Source organism: Gopherus flavomarginatus, chromosome 5, assembly GCF_025201925.1.
Source record: "Gopherus flavomarginatus isolate rGopFla2 chromosome 5, rGopFla2.mat.asm, whole genome shotgun sequence".
Classification (NCBI taxonomy): domain Eukaryota; kingdom Metazoa; phylum Chordata; order Testudines; family Testudinidae; genus Gopherus; species Gopherus flavomarginatus.
The window spans coordinates 131,117,290-131,133,467 of NC_066621.1; the positions used below are offsets into that span (position 1 = coordinate 131,117,290).

Consider the following 16,178-nt stretch of genomic DNA (forward strand, 5'->3'; position numbering starts at 1 on the left):
GAAATCAAGAAGGTTTGGGTTTTCAGTTTCTGGTTCCTCTCTTCCTCTTTTTTTCTCTCTTCCCCCTTTCCCTTCAGTGGCAAAATGGTGGGAAATGAGGACAGAGAGTGCCAAAAGTTAAATACATGTCCAAGTGTTTTGCTGAATCGGGGCCAAAGAAAGAGGTGTTTTCTCTACCCATATTGTGAGTGAGAATCAACCACAATGGCCTGGATTACCACCGCACCCTGTGTAGTCATTTACAACTGTGTAAAGTCAGTGTAAAATGATATCAAGTCTCTAATATCAAGAATGAATATAAGTCAAGAAGTGAAGGAACAGTGAGATCTGGGAATTAATTTCTCAAGTCTCTGCCCTGAGGAGAGGTCATTATTTTCCAAAATCTTCCCTACAACTGTCTAGTACAGCATGTGCAAAACTCCTGTGGGACCTTTGTAAACTAGCCAGGGCTTATGGCCACATTCCCTTCTATATACAAACAAAATGAAGACTAACAGGGAACAAAAAAGCTCTAGGTATTAGAAAGAGCACAAGTAATTAATAAGCGTTAACAAAAATGAACAGAATCAAAGACATACGGAATAACTTATTAAAATACAAACAAGTCAATGATACCTGCCTCAAATAATGAATGAGGCATTTTCAATGTTAAGGTGACAAACTACATCTAACAGAGTTGCAAAAACTGTAAGGCAAATTTGTTACTGCTCAGTCACGTTGCCTGTATGTGGTTCCCTTGCCCACTAATCTTTGTCTCCATGCTTGTCTATTTATATGGTTCTCTCTTTGATTTTCCTACATGTTTGCAAATTTCCTTGCCCACTTTTGGAGAATAATAACAATAACTCAAGAAACAGTTGCTCTTTGAGATGTTCCAGTACAGGACGTAAAGGACAGATTAGCGTGTGGATCCCATGTATGCATGTACACCGGTCTGCTTCTGGCTTCTTTGTCCACCACGGCAATTTAGAGTAATCTACTCCTAGCATCTCTGGCCATGCCCCTTTCCTTTAGTCATGCTCCTGACATACTTCCTATGACAAGGCTAGAGCTGAAGGGGCCAGCTGTATGTTACCTGAGCATTCTCCCTGCTATGGAAATCTTTTAACTGTCCAGTTAGGCCACTTTACAGCCCCTTTGCACCACTGAACGCAATGATATTTGAGGGAAGAGTGCTGAAGGAAGTATGTTGAATGTCTGAAATAGAGGATAAAAACATTTGGAGGGGGCTGGTTGTTTGTTGAGCAGATACTTTTGTAGGGGAAGATGATGGGCTATTTGTTGTTGTGGACAGATAGGAATTTTAGGGAATATATAATTTTGGGGAGTGATGGTTCATTGGAGGGAGTGATTTCAAGGGCCTAATAGTGATGGGGGACAGATATTTGTGAGGCGATGGGATATTACAGTTTAGGCTCCCTTCCCTTTTATCAGTCTCTCTCAGCTGCAAGGACTGACTCCTCCTGTTCCCTGGGCTCAATAGCTTAAGCAAGCTTGTGGGAGGTGGCTGCAATAATCCAAAGGTCTTTCTTCCCTTTGGAGAGCAGACACAAGCATTCCGGCAGATGCTGAGCCAGAGGCTGCAGTTCCACAGTAGGTTCTGGTTTCTGTTGACCTTTCATGCATGCATCTTAAAAATAAAAGGACTTGGTTGTTGAGCACAAGGACTCCTTACTTCTTCAAGAAGAACTGCACACCCAACACCAAGCTCCTGGCAGTAGGTGAGGAAACAGAGCCATCCAGCTCTTCACAGCAATAGTTGCTGCTTGGTCAGGATTCCCCAGCTGTGGACTCCTCTCTCACCTGGAAAGGACGATGGGCCCTCCTGTGCACCATGGATCCCGACTTCTTTCCAGCTATCTCTTCTGGAGAACTGTCAGCAGGGGCAGCTGCCTCCTTCACAGCCAACCACCCCAGGACAACGTGGGACTAGTGGTGAGTTCCTTTCCTTCATCTACCTGGCTTCAATCCTCACCCACAGCTGGGGGCGTTAGTACGTCCCAAGGGTGCTCTTCTTACACCTTCCATATAGAGAGGCCAAAAAATGTTTTCCCACAGACACTCCTGTCCCCACAGGGTGAAAGGGCAGGCCAGTTTTTCCCCAGAGCTCTCTTTTCTTTCTAGGGGAAGGAGAGTTCCACCCAAAGCTTCCTATTTCCCCGCAGGCTGGAAGGACAGGCTCCTCATCTGTGGGAAAGGGAATCCTCCTCTCACACCAACATAGATACATAGCAAAAGCCTGTTTACCTGAAATGCCCTTTTATATGAGTCTTAATTACATTACCCAACAGAAATCACTCAGTAACTGCTCCCAATTATCCTAACACTAGATTGAATCTAAATGACATCCTCCCCCACAAACACCTTACCCAGCAACTCCTCCCTATTGTAGCATCCCCTTTTTTGTCCCACCGTGTTTCATGGATGCACAAGACTGTCTTGTGTGACTCATTTTGAGGTAAACATCTGTGCAAATGTAGCTCTCAACCAAAATAATATTATTTCTGTATAGATTTTATGGAAAACAGAAAAAATACACAGAAAATGCCCTGTATTTATAGAAATAGCTGCAAAGCTGCTAAACCCTGAGGACACTTTTGAAAGTTCTTTGTGTTTGTAGTGGTCTGAGATTTAAAATCACAGTTTGTTTTTCAGTTGATTTGAAGTACTTCTACTAGTGAGTCTCATTTAAATTTGTATAATAATTCTCTGTTGTTTGTTCTTCCTTTAGAATCTATCACATTACTGGGATTAGAGTGGTAGTAATTCAGTAATATATCATTTGGTCGGCAACAGACTGCTTCCTTTGGAAGCATTCCAACTTTTCTAGCTTCATTTAACCTTCTTTCCTTTGATTCAGGAGACTGTCATTGGTTTATCAGCATTTTCCCTGGCTGTCCTTGGACCAGCTGGATGGTTCCTGTTCCACCTTCCGAGCTATAAAAAGAAGTAGAAGATGTGCTTTCCTATTTAAGATCTGGCGCCTCAGATCTGCTGTAAATATTCCTTTATGGAGCATCTTTAAAGCAAGAGTGTCAACCTGAAGTCTAATCAACAAAAAAAAATAAATGAGTTAAATGCTAGTTTCAGGTTCTATATCAACTACGTTGTTACTGTGTGAAAAACTCACACAAGCAGGGAAAATTACTAAGTCAGGTCCTCATCCTGCAAAGCCTCATGCAGGTACTCAAGTTTATGCTCTCTGAGGAGTCCCGTTGACTCCAATGGGCTAAGGTTAAAAGTTAAGCAAATGCATAACTATTTGCAGGAGTGAGGCCTGACCATATATGGAAAACAGTAAAACTGACACAAATTGCCATAGTGTGGCTGATCTAAGTGGATTCAACTACACTGACTTCAACTGAGTTGCACTGAGCAGACCCAGACTGAGTTTGGCCCAGTGTGCTTTCAAAAGTGTAAGCTAAGCTAACTGAAAAAAATACAAAGAAATCATTATTTTTAAACTCTTTTTCTCCTTTACAAATATTAGGGATTCATTTTAATAATAGGAATAAATATTGATAGAGAAGGGTGATTTTTAAGTTGATTGTTTCTCTTTAACTCTTTGTGTCTCTTCTGTGTCAATAGAAAAACCTGTGCATTCCCACTAGAATAAATGTATCCTGCAAATTGCGGTTGGCAGAAACATCAATTTGTTTTAAACTTTTATGTTTAGATTTATGGTATGTGAAGGATTTTGCCATTTTTTATGTTTATAATGGATAGAATGGAAATATTTTAAAATCTAGTCTTCATTTTAAGTAAGTATGATAATGGTTCAATATGTCACACTTACATGGTATTATTCTTGGTTCAAGTCATATCTCTTAATGAGTACATTTCTGGTTTGCAAAAATATAGAGTCCACCCTCTATGATGCTTGATACAAATCATATTCTGCTAGCTGTCTGTCTCCATTAAGGGTAAAACAACTCACTGTAACGTGAAAATACAGCTTCTGAAAACATGGATTTCAGTGCAACTTCTTTCTCAGCTAAGTGAAAGTATAAATTCTTAGTGTGCTTCTAAAATGTAATTTTCAAAAAAGCTGAACTGTCTGGTTCTTCTCCATCACTTTAAATGCTTTTAGACATTTATGAATTGGAGAGAATGGGGGCTCTTTAATAGCTTATAAATAGTGATGCTGTTTTATTCTTTGCAGAAAAATATAGCCCTGTCACTGTAATTCTACCAGCGTGATTCAATGTTCATTGATGTTTATGGAAGGATTCCCACAGATTTCAATGAGCTTTGGATTGGGGCCTAGATTCTTGATCTCCAGAGAACAAACCATGCCAGTACTGATTAGATGAAAACAGAAAGATAGCTGCAGGAAGACACTGTGGAGCACTGATTTTGTAAACATAAGTAGTCAATGGGACTATTCATCTGTGTTAAATTACTCAGTGTGCATATATTCTTGCAGGATCAGGGGCCTAATTTGGTTATTCCTACCTCATTTAATATACAAGAAATAACTTAGTAAGACATGATATATTTTAGTTACTGTATTTGTCCTTCTAAGATATGATAATATCTAGTGAGGTTGTCTGTTTATAACAAAGTAAACAAAGTAAGTCAAAAGCTCATTGAAGCAATTGGAATAGCACTAGATGAAAGTCTGTTAAAAAAATTGTTTAACATTTGGAGACATAAGAACATAGACATATTTATCTTTTAGTAGAAATGCTTCCTAGAAATCAGAGCAGTTATCTGGAGAATTGTTTAAAATATAAGCATTTTTCAGAAATAAAAGAACATTCAAATATCCAGCCCATTTTTAGATGTGTTTCTCTTTCTGCAATGGGAATAGGGTTTCACGGTTCATTAATAATATTCCTTAGCTCTGATACAGCACTTGTCACCAGGAGGGCTCAAAGTCCTTTACAAAGATAGGTGAGTATCATTGTCCTGTAACCCTCATCACAGGGTACGTCTTCACTACTGGCTGTATCGGCGGGTAGCAATCAATTTCTCGGGGATCGATATATCGCGTCTCATCTAGGCACAATATATTGATCCCCGAATGTGCTCCTGTCGACTCCGGAACTCCACCAACACAAACAGTGGTAGCGGAGTCAACAGGGGGAGCCGCGGACGTCGATCCCGTGCCATGAGGATGGTAGGTAACTCGATCTAAGATACTTCGACTTCAGCTACGTTATTCTCGTAGCTGAAGTTGTGTATCTTAGATCGATCCCCTCCCCTAGTGTAGACCAGCCCACAGATTGGGAAGCTGCAGCAAAGAGACTTGCCCGAGGTGACATAACAATTTAGGGGTAGAGCTGGAATTAGAACCCAGGGATAAGATTCTGTTCTGTCTTTCTACAGGGCACAGCACAAATCTCATAGCCCAGTGAGGGTGCAGTGGTGGCTTTAAACCACCTTTGTGCCCTCCCAATCCTAGGCTACTCTGGGGCAGTGGTTCCCAAACTGGGGTTTGTGAACCCCTGGGGGTTTGTGAAATGTTACAGGGGGCTCTTGGGGAAAAATTCCCTAATGGCAGACAGAGCTGTACCTAGGGATCCTGGGCAGCACAGGGCCAGCAGCCCAGAGACCCTGGACTTCCAAGAGCTAAGCAAATCAAAGCAAGCGTATCTATCACATGAAGGAGATTTAAATTTCTAGACTCCTTATAGAAAATGGAAAGGGAAGTGGATATTTTTTGCTGTTTTTAAATGAAATAGGCAGCTAGTATTGTTTTTTAAATTATTATGAAGAACAAGTTTAAGCTTTGTTGTAACGTGTGTTGTTTGCCTGGACTGCCCAAGACCTGAATGCTTGTGTAGAAGGAACTCTTTGAGTTGGCTTCTTAAATACCTTCATGCTGTTTCACATCTGATACTCCTTGATGAAACATAGGAGTCTTGTCTTATAACAAGCTTATTCAAACTGATACAAGGTACGAAAGTGAGATGTTGGAAGGGTGTTGCCATTTCATAATACAATAAAAATACTGTAATGGTAAATAATAATAAATAGTGTGTAATAAGTATGTCATAAAAACAAATTTCATATTTCCAAGATCACTGCTCTTACAGTTTATACTCGGGTAAAGGAGAAAATCCTGGCAATATTCATTTTTAGGAGAGGGTTCATGAGACTTGACATTTTAGTGAAAGGGGTTCACAGGTTGTTAAAGTTTGGGAACCACTGATCTAGGGACTAGTGGGGCCCCTGACAAACTTTAGACAACTGTGGTGCCTGTCCAAATTACAGCAACCTCCTTGGAATGCCTTAGGTGCTGCAGTGCCGCCTGGAATTGTTGCAGAACTGTACACAGTGTGTCCCCTTCCTTAGCCCCAGCTCTGGGATACCCCTATGCCAGGAGTTGCTAGGGAGTCCTCAGAAGGCAGCATTATGGCTGTCTGCTGCAGTTCCTGTGCCAGCAGAATGCGCTCGGAGCTGGGGCTTTTAGTGGTTCTCTACACCAGGGTGGTGCTTTTGCCAGGTGCAAAGGGGCCAGAGCAGGAGTGAAGAGGGTGATTTTTTAAACACTTTCCCTCTCAACTCATAAAATGCACAGGTCTGCTTTTGGTCTATAAATAGTTGGTTTGGCCAATTTGGGGTAAAGAGAGGCATAGAAGAAAGTAAAATGAAATTCATGCTTTGCGGAAAAGTCTTGTGGGTGACATGCATTTGCACAAACATAGCATGGTTAAATGACTGTTCCTAACACTGTGTTCCTTAGGGCTAATCTGTTAATAGTCCAAGTCTATGTTCATCAGGATGGTACTAATTCTCAATGTGGGATGTCACTTACTTCTCTGAACCCCTCTGCCATGGCAACAAACTAAGTATTTTGGTTTTTTGATGGCTAAAGAAATTACTCAATAATTTAGAGTATTTACCATAGCTGTTGGGTATTTTTAGCTCACAGATACTGACATTTCTCCCTGGGTGAAATTCACTCTATGCAGGGAGCCAATATGAGATCTAACCCACTTAAGTCCTATTTCGAGGTCTTAAGTGATGCACAAACATGTGCTGGTCCTCTGCACAGAAGTGAATTTCACTCACTATGATCACTAACAGAATCCACTGCTATTGATGCGTAGGCATTCATCTTGCTGATGTCACATTAACCCAGAGATCATGAGCCCAAAGGAACAATTCCTTCCCACAGCTCCTCCTGAGTCAGCACATATACGTGTTGCCCCTTATTCTGGGCTGAGCCTAATGACTCAGTTTAGCCCTACATCACATGGATGTTTTCCTCAGCTGTAAATGATAATACCTATGTACCTCATAGGCATGCAGTGAAGATTAATGCTTATTTAGGATTTAGGGACAAATAAAATCAAACAGGATCTGACCATTGTTGTGTGTTGTGTTGTGTGTGATGAGGTGTACAAACATTGCACCACAAAGGAAGGGGTTAAGGAGCTACTCTGAGTCCAGCTAATCCCTCCCCACCACACCTGCATAGCATGCCTGGGTTGGAGGAGAAGCTTAAAAGGAGAACAGACTAGCTCACTAGCAGTGGAGGCTAATAGCCTTGTATTCTGTTAGCTTTTTGTAGTGAGTCCTGTGAGGGTGTTCAGCTGCCAGGGATCTCTGACTCTGTGACTATCATAAACAGATAGTTAAGGGTTAATGTCCCCTTTACCTGTAAAGGGTTAACAAACAGGGACTCAAACACCTGACCAGAGGACCAATCAGGAAACAAGATACTTTCAAATCTAGGTGGAGGGAAGCCTTTGTTTGTGGGGTTTGGGTTTGTTCTCTCTGGGTCCTGGATGGGACTAGAGGTGCAATCAGGTTTCTGCCAATCTCCCTGCTAGTCTCTTATCTATTCAGAATAGTGAGTAAGTACAAAGGTGGTTATAGTCTTTTAGTTTGTTTTTCTTTATTTGCAGATGTGTACTTGCTGGAAGTAGCTTAAATTGTGTGTCTACGGGAGAAAGCTTCTTTCTATTGTCTATAAGCTAAAAACCCTGTATATTTATCATCTTGATTACAGAGACAGTTTTTATGTTTTTTCCTTCTCTATTAAAGTTTTCCTCTTTTTTAGAACCTAATTGATTATTTGGGGTTATCTTTTGTAAGACTCCAGGGAAGGGAGTCTGCACTCACCGGGGAATTGGTGGGAGAAAAGAAGGGGAGGAGGGAAGAAAAACCTACTCTCTGTGTTTATCTCTGTATCTCTCTCTGGGGAAGAAGGGAGGGGGAAGGTAACATTCCTCTCAGGGTGAGGATTCAAGGAATTGAATCACAGTGGTCTCCTAGTGTACCCAGGGTGGGAAAGAGCTGGGAGGAAGAAAGGAGGGGGAAGGGAAATGGCTTATTCCCCTTTGTTTTGAGACTCAAGGAATCTGGGTCTTGGGGGTCCCCAGGGAAGGGTTTGGGGGGACCAGAGGGTATCAGGCCCTGGAATTCCTGATTGGTGGCAGCGCTACAGAATCTAAGCTGGTAATTAAGCTTAGGGGAATTTATGCTAGTACCCATATTTTGGATGCTAAGGTTCAGATTTGGGAATTATACTATGACAGTGACCTACTGAGCAAAGGGATTCTTGACACTCAGAAGGTCTGAAATTTCCTTTTGATATATATTGCTTAATGTCTTTGCTTGTGGGGAGAAAGGGACTGGTAGAAAGTAATTCAGGAAAGCAGTAGTACAGCACCCTTGGGTGCTGACTTTAGATGCCTTCCACAGAGCCCTGAACTGGAAGCTGGTGGAAAAGGTGGGCCTGGTTTTCCTACCTACACCTAAGGGGTGCAGAGAGCTGCAAGCCTTCCCTGGCAGGGGAGAATCTGAATGGGCAAAAGGGCTCCTGAAACCAGAGGAGCAGAGACATTGAGGCATAGATTTGCGGGAGGCCAGGTAACTTCTTGACTGAGCCTATGACTATCCTTTGGCTGGACTGCTTTGTATGTCTTGCATGGAGCAAGGCCCTATGTGACCTGGTTGGACAGTAGAATGTCACTGAGCCTCTGAAGCTAGTGTCCTGCCTGTGAGCTCCCAATGAGTAACTACAGCCAGACCCATTGTGACCTGATACAAGGGGGTTTCCTGCTGGTGAATTGCCTACTCCATTGTCACATGCAGTATTGCAAACCCAAGTAAAAAATAATGAGTCAGCTCTACAAAAATCATGAGATTTTTCTCTCTAAGTTCTTTTATTTGCCTCCTTTCCCTGAATCTTTATGGTGTACTGGGGCCTTCAACCATGAGGGTTAGGAATGTACTTTCATTTTTTTTTAATGAAAGTTAAGATTCTCATGTAATCCCATGTTTCTAAGAGCTGGAGCTTTGAGGAAAATACCAAATATTTATGACACTTCAAGGAATTTTCCATACAAGTCAAGGTAAAATGGTTTGATTTGATCTTTTTTGTATTTTTCCATAAGAATTACCTTCCTTAAAGCAGGCTTGCCAGCACAGTGGATTAAAACCAGATAAATAAAACTGCATGTTATGTGGTTGTTCAGAGTTTATTAGCAAGAAGTTGCATCCACTGTAACAGTCAAATAAATACAGAATGTAGCTTTGAAAACCCAGGCCACTTCTTACATCTTATAATGAAATCAAACTTTCCACTGTTTTACCAGAGATAATGTTAAAACAACTATATATGTGGAAAAAGAAACCAACACACACACTAATCAATGGAAAAAAATCTGTGAATTAAATGTGTCTCTTGGGACAGCAAAGTTGAACTTGGCCAGTAACAAATTTGCCTGATAGACGCAGATTTTGCAGCTTTGTTAATTATACTTTGCACCTTAACATCAAGAAAATTTCACTACTTATATGAGGCAAGTATCATTTATTCTTTTGCATTTTTAATAAATTGGTCCAAATGTCTTTGCTTCTGTTCATTTTTTATTACAAATGTCTTGTACTAATTACTTATGAACTTTCTAGTACTAAAGCTTTTCCTGTTAATTTTTAGTTTTCACAAAGCAGTAAAAGGCATGTGAAAGTAAACCATTAACTGTTTTTTAAGAAGTTCCCAAAGGAGTTCTGTGCATCCTATTAGACAAAGTCATGGGGAACTTGCTGGAAAATAATGACCTCTTTTCAGTGGAAAGAGATGAGAAATAAATCCCCAGAGCTCACACTGTTCCTGCAGCTGCTGCCTGCTGATATTAGAGCACAGCTTAAAACATCTGAGTGACCTACTCCCTATAATGACATTAATAAACTAGTCCAACCTAGTTTCATCAAATAACATGTGATCTGGATTTAGTTGAGATATAGACAGTGTCCAGGTTTGCACAAAAATTATGGGTAGCAAAAACTGTCTTCTGTATACATGAATCACAGGCTGATGGGTGTAAGACCTTGTTCAATCATGTAGAAATAGCTGTAATTTTCCTGCACTCTGTGAGGGAACAATTGTTATGTTAGAAGAGGAACACATGTTTTTCCCACCTGCTCCTGCTCACCTATCTGTCTAGATTTCTATAATGGCCCATCACTATAGTATGTGGATACTATATATATTTAAAGGAAATGCTCAGAATCTGTTTTTCTCTGTCCCATGTGCTCCTCCATGCTCTGGAGTTCATAGTTAGGGCCCTACCAAATTCACAATCCATTTTGGTCAATTTCCCAGTCTGCAATTTTTAAAATCTTAAAATTTCATGACTTCAGCTATTTAAATCTGAAATTTCACAGTATTGTAATTGTAGGAGTCCCAACACAAAAAGGAGTTGGGGGGTGGGGCATAGAGGTTGCAAGGTTATTGCCGGGGGGGTTGTGGTACTACTCTTACTTCTGCGCTGCAGCTGGTGGCAGTGCTGCCTCCAGAGCTCGGCAGCTGGAGAGCGGCGGTGCTGGCTGGGAGCCCAGCTTTGAAAGCAGAGTCACTGTCAGGAGTAGCACAGAAGTCAGGATGGCATGGTATGGTATTGCCACCTTATTTCTGTGCTGCTGTCTGCAGAGCTGGGCCCTCGTCAGTAGCCATCGCTCTGAAGACAGCATCACAGAAGTGAGGGTGGCATGGTATGCTATTGCCACTCTTACTTCTGCGATGCTGCTGGTGGGGCGCTGCCTTCAGAGCTGGGCACCCAGCCAACAGATGCCGCTCTCAGGCTGCCCAGCTCTGAAGGGCAGTGCAGAATTAAGGGTGGCAAGTGATTTACTGTTATAACAGGCAGGAAACTCACTCTGCAGATGAAAATTGCCTGAGGTGGCCTGCTTCTGTCAGATTTGCAGTGCATCTTTCTATATGTACGGCCACGTAGGGTTGCCAACTTCCCAATTTCTTAAAATCAGACACTATAGAACCCCCACCACCTCCTGCCTCTGCTCGCTCACTCCTCCCCACTCACATGCTCCTCCCTCCAGGACCCAGCAGAGCTAGGTGGGGAGCTGAAGCGGAGTCTACCCACAAAATGCAGGTAGGAGTCAGCTCTGGCTGAGAAGGGGCTGATGCAGGTTGATGACCCAGCACCTCTGGTCTCCACGCCCTGGGCCAGGCTGGCAGTGGTGTTTGCAGGCAGCAGTTGTGGAAGGGGCATGGGGTGCTGTCAGTCTCTCTGGATGAGCTGGGCCAGGCTGGGGGAAATGCCATTTCCTCCCCGTGCTGTGTGTGCAAGCTGGGTTCCAGACTCCACAATGAGACGCATGACCTGAGTTTTAAGGGCACTCCTCCCCCACTCTCCTGGGCTGGGCCAAGCTTTCATCCAAGTGGCATAGGGAGGGAGGCGAAGCAGGAGCTGGTACTGCAAAGTCACTTCTTCCTAGTTGCGTCTCTGGTGCTGGTCATGCATGTCTTGAAGCCCCTGGAATGGCTTCCCAGGAAGATGGGGGGTGGGAGCAGAGCCAGAGAGGAGGGTGGAAAATAGGATGTGATCCAAACGCAATCCTGCAGCATAGATTAGCACCCCTTGGCTCACAAGGATGCTGCCCCCTGCTCTCTGCAAGTGCCCCGCTATGGTCATGCTGCAGTGGGCGGTGCCTTGGCACCCCCTCTTCTGGCTTCCCTGCGGGCAGTAACTGGACTTTTGATGTCCAGTCAGTATTTCTGACCAGACACTGTACAGGTCCCTTTTTGACTGGACTTTCTATTAAAAAATTGGACACCTGGCAACCCTAACAGCAGGCACCTCCACTATCAAGGGGTCTGTGTCTAGTGGGGCTGGAAGTATCATAGTACCTTAGCAGCTGCCTCCATCCAAAGCTCATTGAAATTAATGGAAAGACTCCCATTGACTTCAATGGGTTTTGGATCACCTCCCAGTAGCCTATTTCTAATAAAAGGCATGAACCTTGCAGCATGTGCTTCGCCTCACTGCGCCCACCCCCCAAACCACACCTCTGGGGATATTACAGAGAGCAGGAAAGGGGAATGATGGCAGATGGGAACAAACCTATCCAATGATCATTATTGTGGAAACTAATTCTCAGGGCCATTGAAAGCTCTCCTCCCCCAATATGCCCAGGCTTTTCACTTGTCACCAACTCCCACGGAGGTAACTGCTGCTTATTCTGATACAGTGGCTCTATTGTAAACAGGTTCCTCTTCCTGTCAAGGGCGTAAAAGCTGCAGGGAGTATGGAAGGAAGAACCTCGCAAGGAGCTGGGGGAAGCTATCAGATAAGGGAGGTGGTGATGGCTGTGGGGGAGGGGAGAATACACTGAGGATTCTGATGTTGAACTAATTAATTGGGCTGTGAAATGGGGAAAATGTGGCACATTCAGTATTTTTTAATTGATATGAAAACAAAAATAACTAGTTAAAGGCCAATGTATAGATCTGCCTATTTACTGCAGCCCACCAGTGACAAAGGCTCAGATCCTCACAGGTAGTTAGGAACCTCCCTCCCACTGAAATTTGAGGATCTGGGCTCAGTTGTCTACTGTTCTCAGTCCTGGGCAGCAGTAAGTTGGATGCACTGGACTCTGTGTCATGCTTCTGCTGCAGTGAGCATGGTGGTGCTGACATTTATAGGGCAAGCCCATATGCTTGTGTTTGGAAGTCTTGAGGGAAGGACTGGTGTATTGACTATGCAAATAGGCTGTTCTCAGGCTCCTCTGCTCCTGTTGCACAGCCCTCTTTGGCTTCCAAGGCCTCCCTATTTTCCTGCCTATCAGCTGTTTGGGGGTAGGCTGTTTCCAGCAGGCTTTTTATATGTAACCCACAGCTCCTCCATGTCCTTTGCAGATGGAATCCTTTTGCTCTGTCACATGGATCTTCACTATGAAGTTCTCCACAGGAGAGCAGCCTAGAGCCCCTAGAGATGTCCTGGATGGCAGAAATGAAGATATGTCCCTAGTGAGCCCAAAAAGATAATGGGAGAGCACCTGAATTTACAGCTCAGGTAGTGACTGTCCTGGAATAACCCAAGAGATACAGCAAGGCACAGGGGTACATTTGCTTTCTGGAACACATCCTGAACTTTCTTACACTACTCATCCAAACCAGCAGCTTCCCCAGTGCTGGAGGAATATCCCTCACCCACCTTCCTCTTTCCTGCCATATAACTGGCACTCCTAGCTGGGAGGTGGGGGAACACTGCCCCCTACCTCCTGGAACCAGGGCCAGATTACGGTTATGAGGGGCCTAAGGCTAATGGGAGAGAAGGGCCTAAGTATTAATTGCATATTGCAAAAAAAAATTATGAAGTTATCAAACATTTATCTGCATACATATTTACATATTATTTATGTAAAATTAACAAGTTTATTCTATTCTCACTACACTCAATTCTTCGAAAAATTTTTTCCCCTAGCTTAGCTGTGGCAAAGCCATGAATGATGTCATCGTAATTTAAAGACCAGCCAATTGCATTCTCAGTGCTGAAGAGGGACAAAGCACTGAGATGCTCTTGAGTCATGGTGGATCAGAGGACATTTTTGACCCTTGTTAGAAGACAAGAGGAACGTTCTCCACTACAGTTAGTGATCATTAGCAACAAATACAGCCATAAAGCAGTTTCAACATTTGGGGAAACATTCTATCACATTGGATTCAGAGATAACTTGGTACATCCAAATAGATTTGCTTCATCATCTTTTCTCTATGTATCTGAGAGCGATGTGAATTCAACAAACTAAAGAAATTCTTTAGTAAAATCTGCTGTGAGATCATCTGGGTATTTCAGACACAGACGTTTGATATCTTCACTGACTTTGGAACTTGAAATGTTAGGCGAAAAATTTGTCAGTACACTATAAAGGTTTTGTCAATATTTTTGTAAGCTTTGATCCGATGTTCTAATGAAGTCTTCAGTTTGTTAATGATTGTAATGAAGGTATTAACTCTGAAGGCCTCCTTGTCACTGAATGAGTGGGCAGTTGCGTCATTGCATGTCTTCTGACTTTTGGGGTGTTTGGCTGACTTATACTCATGGTTAGCAGTCCTTGCAGCCTCCTGAATTTCACATTCATCAAAACTATCCTGCATTTGTTGAAGAACAGTTCCAAGACTCCTCATTAGGTTTACAGTAGTGGAAAGATCAATTTGAGCACTTTGCAAGCTTAGACAGCACGTGCTGAATGGCTGAAGTATATCATTCCAGAGCTCACACACAATGCCAGTTTCCAAAGTGTGCATTGCATCACTCAGGATCTTCGCATCTTTTCTTGTTGATGATTTTTGAGATTCATCATCCTTGATGCTCTCTAGCACTTCAAGGATGTTGGGGTATCACAGAACAACTGCATTCACAGCTTCAGCGCTGGCACTCCACCATGTCCCTGAGAGTGATTTGGACACTGGGCATCCCTTTGGTAGTGAATCTCTAGGAATCATCCAATGACTGGTTGATGCAGAGAAAAAATTGTACAATTCTGGGACAAATCCAAAAAAAGAATCTGTTTCAACACAACAACCTATGGCAGACTGGCCAACAAGGCTGAGTGAATGTGCAGCACATGGTATGTAATCAACCAAAACATTGCATCCTTTTATCTTTGCCTGCATCCCTGAATATTTGCACTCATATTACTTGCATTGTCATAGCTTTGGCCACAACAAAGGCTGATGTCAATCCCATTTTCGGTGAGGAAGTCATGTAGATACGAGGCAAGACTTTCCCCTGTGTGGCTGGTGATGTTTATGAAGGTCATGACATGCTCAACTGGTCTCCTGGGTAGCACATTATGCAAGATGACAGTCAACTGATCTACATGACACATCCAGTGTTGAGTCAATGGACACTGAAAAATATCCCACATCTTTAATCTCGTCTGCAATGGCTGACAGTGTCTTCTTTGCCAGCAGTGCAATGAATTCGTCACAAATAGTCTTTGATAGATATGATGTATGGCCTTTTACACAATTTGCATGTTCATTGATGTGCTGAGCTAAGAAAGGGTCGAACTTAGCGATTAGCTCTAGAATGCCAAGATAATTGCCATTGTGTTTTGATCCAATAGTCTCATCTGAGCCACGGAATGGCAGACCATACTCTGCAAGAAAATCTATTGTTTCAACTATGCGTCTGAGAACATTCTTCCAATAAGCACGAGCATCTAAAAACTGGTTTTCCATTTGGGTATCAATTCTGCCACTTTCTTTCAGGCATTGTAGCTGCTTACTGACAATGTATTCTGCTTACTCATTGCATGATTGGTAATGTATGCAGTATTCTTCCAATCACTGAAGCCTTCATAGAACATTCCCCACTTTTTGGTATCAGAAATCAGGCAGCAATAGAAACAGTACACTTTCTTATTAGAAGGCGAATAGATGAGCCATTCTCACTTGCCAATCTGTTTGCTAGGCTTCACATATTCAAAAAATGATTTGGTCAGATAACAATTCTGATTGGTGTATTTATCAATGAAAAATCAGCATCTAGATTCTGGCATTTCTGTGGGCTCGTCTCAATCCACTATGTAATGAGATCTTGAGAAGTCGTGTCCCACTCACCTGGATCATTGGAGAAGGATATTTTTGTATTACTATCACTGGGAAAGTGTTCAGAGGAGTGGGGTGAGACTGCAGCTGGAGAAGTCACAGGAGGCTGCTCCTTTTCATCAGGCACAGGCAGAGCAGGTTCACTTGGGCAGGTATTCGTCTGGATTTTCTCACCACTAGACTACGGTTTGGCTACACTTGCAGGTGTGCAGCGCTGGGAGTTAAGGCTGTCTTCGTACAGCTGTGTAGGGAAAGCGCTGCAGTGTGGCCACACTGACAGCTACCAGCGCTGCAGTGTGGCCACATTTGCAGCATTTGCAGCGCTGTTGGGAGTGGTGCATTATGGGCAGCTATCCCACAG

General features: G+C 42.9%; 1 long non-coding RNA gene across 1 annotated transcript; it reads left to right on the top strand.

The window, feature by feature from the left end:
* Positions 1-820: 820 nt before the first annotated feature.
* LOC127051279 (uncharacterized) lies at positions 821-4,770 on the top strand. Its single transcript, XR_007774462.1, has 2 exons — positions 821-1,935; positions 2,861-4,770. It is a non-coding gene; the product is annotated as an uncharacterized LOC127051279 (long non-coding RNA).
* The last annotated feature ends 11,408 nt before the right edge of the window (positions 4,771-16,178 follow it).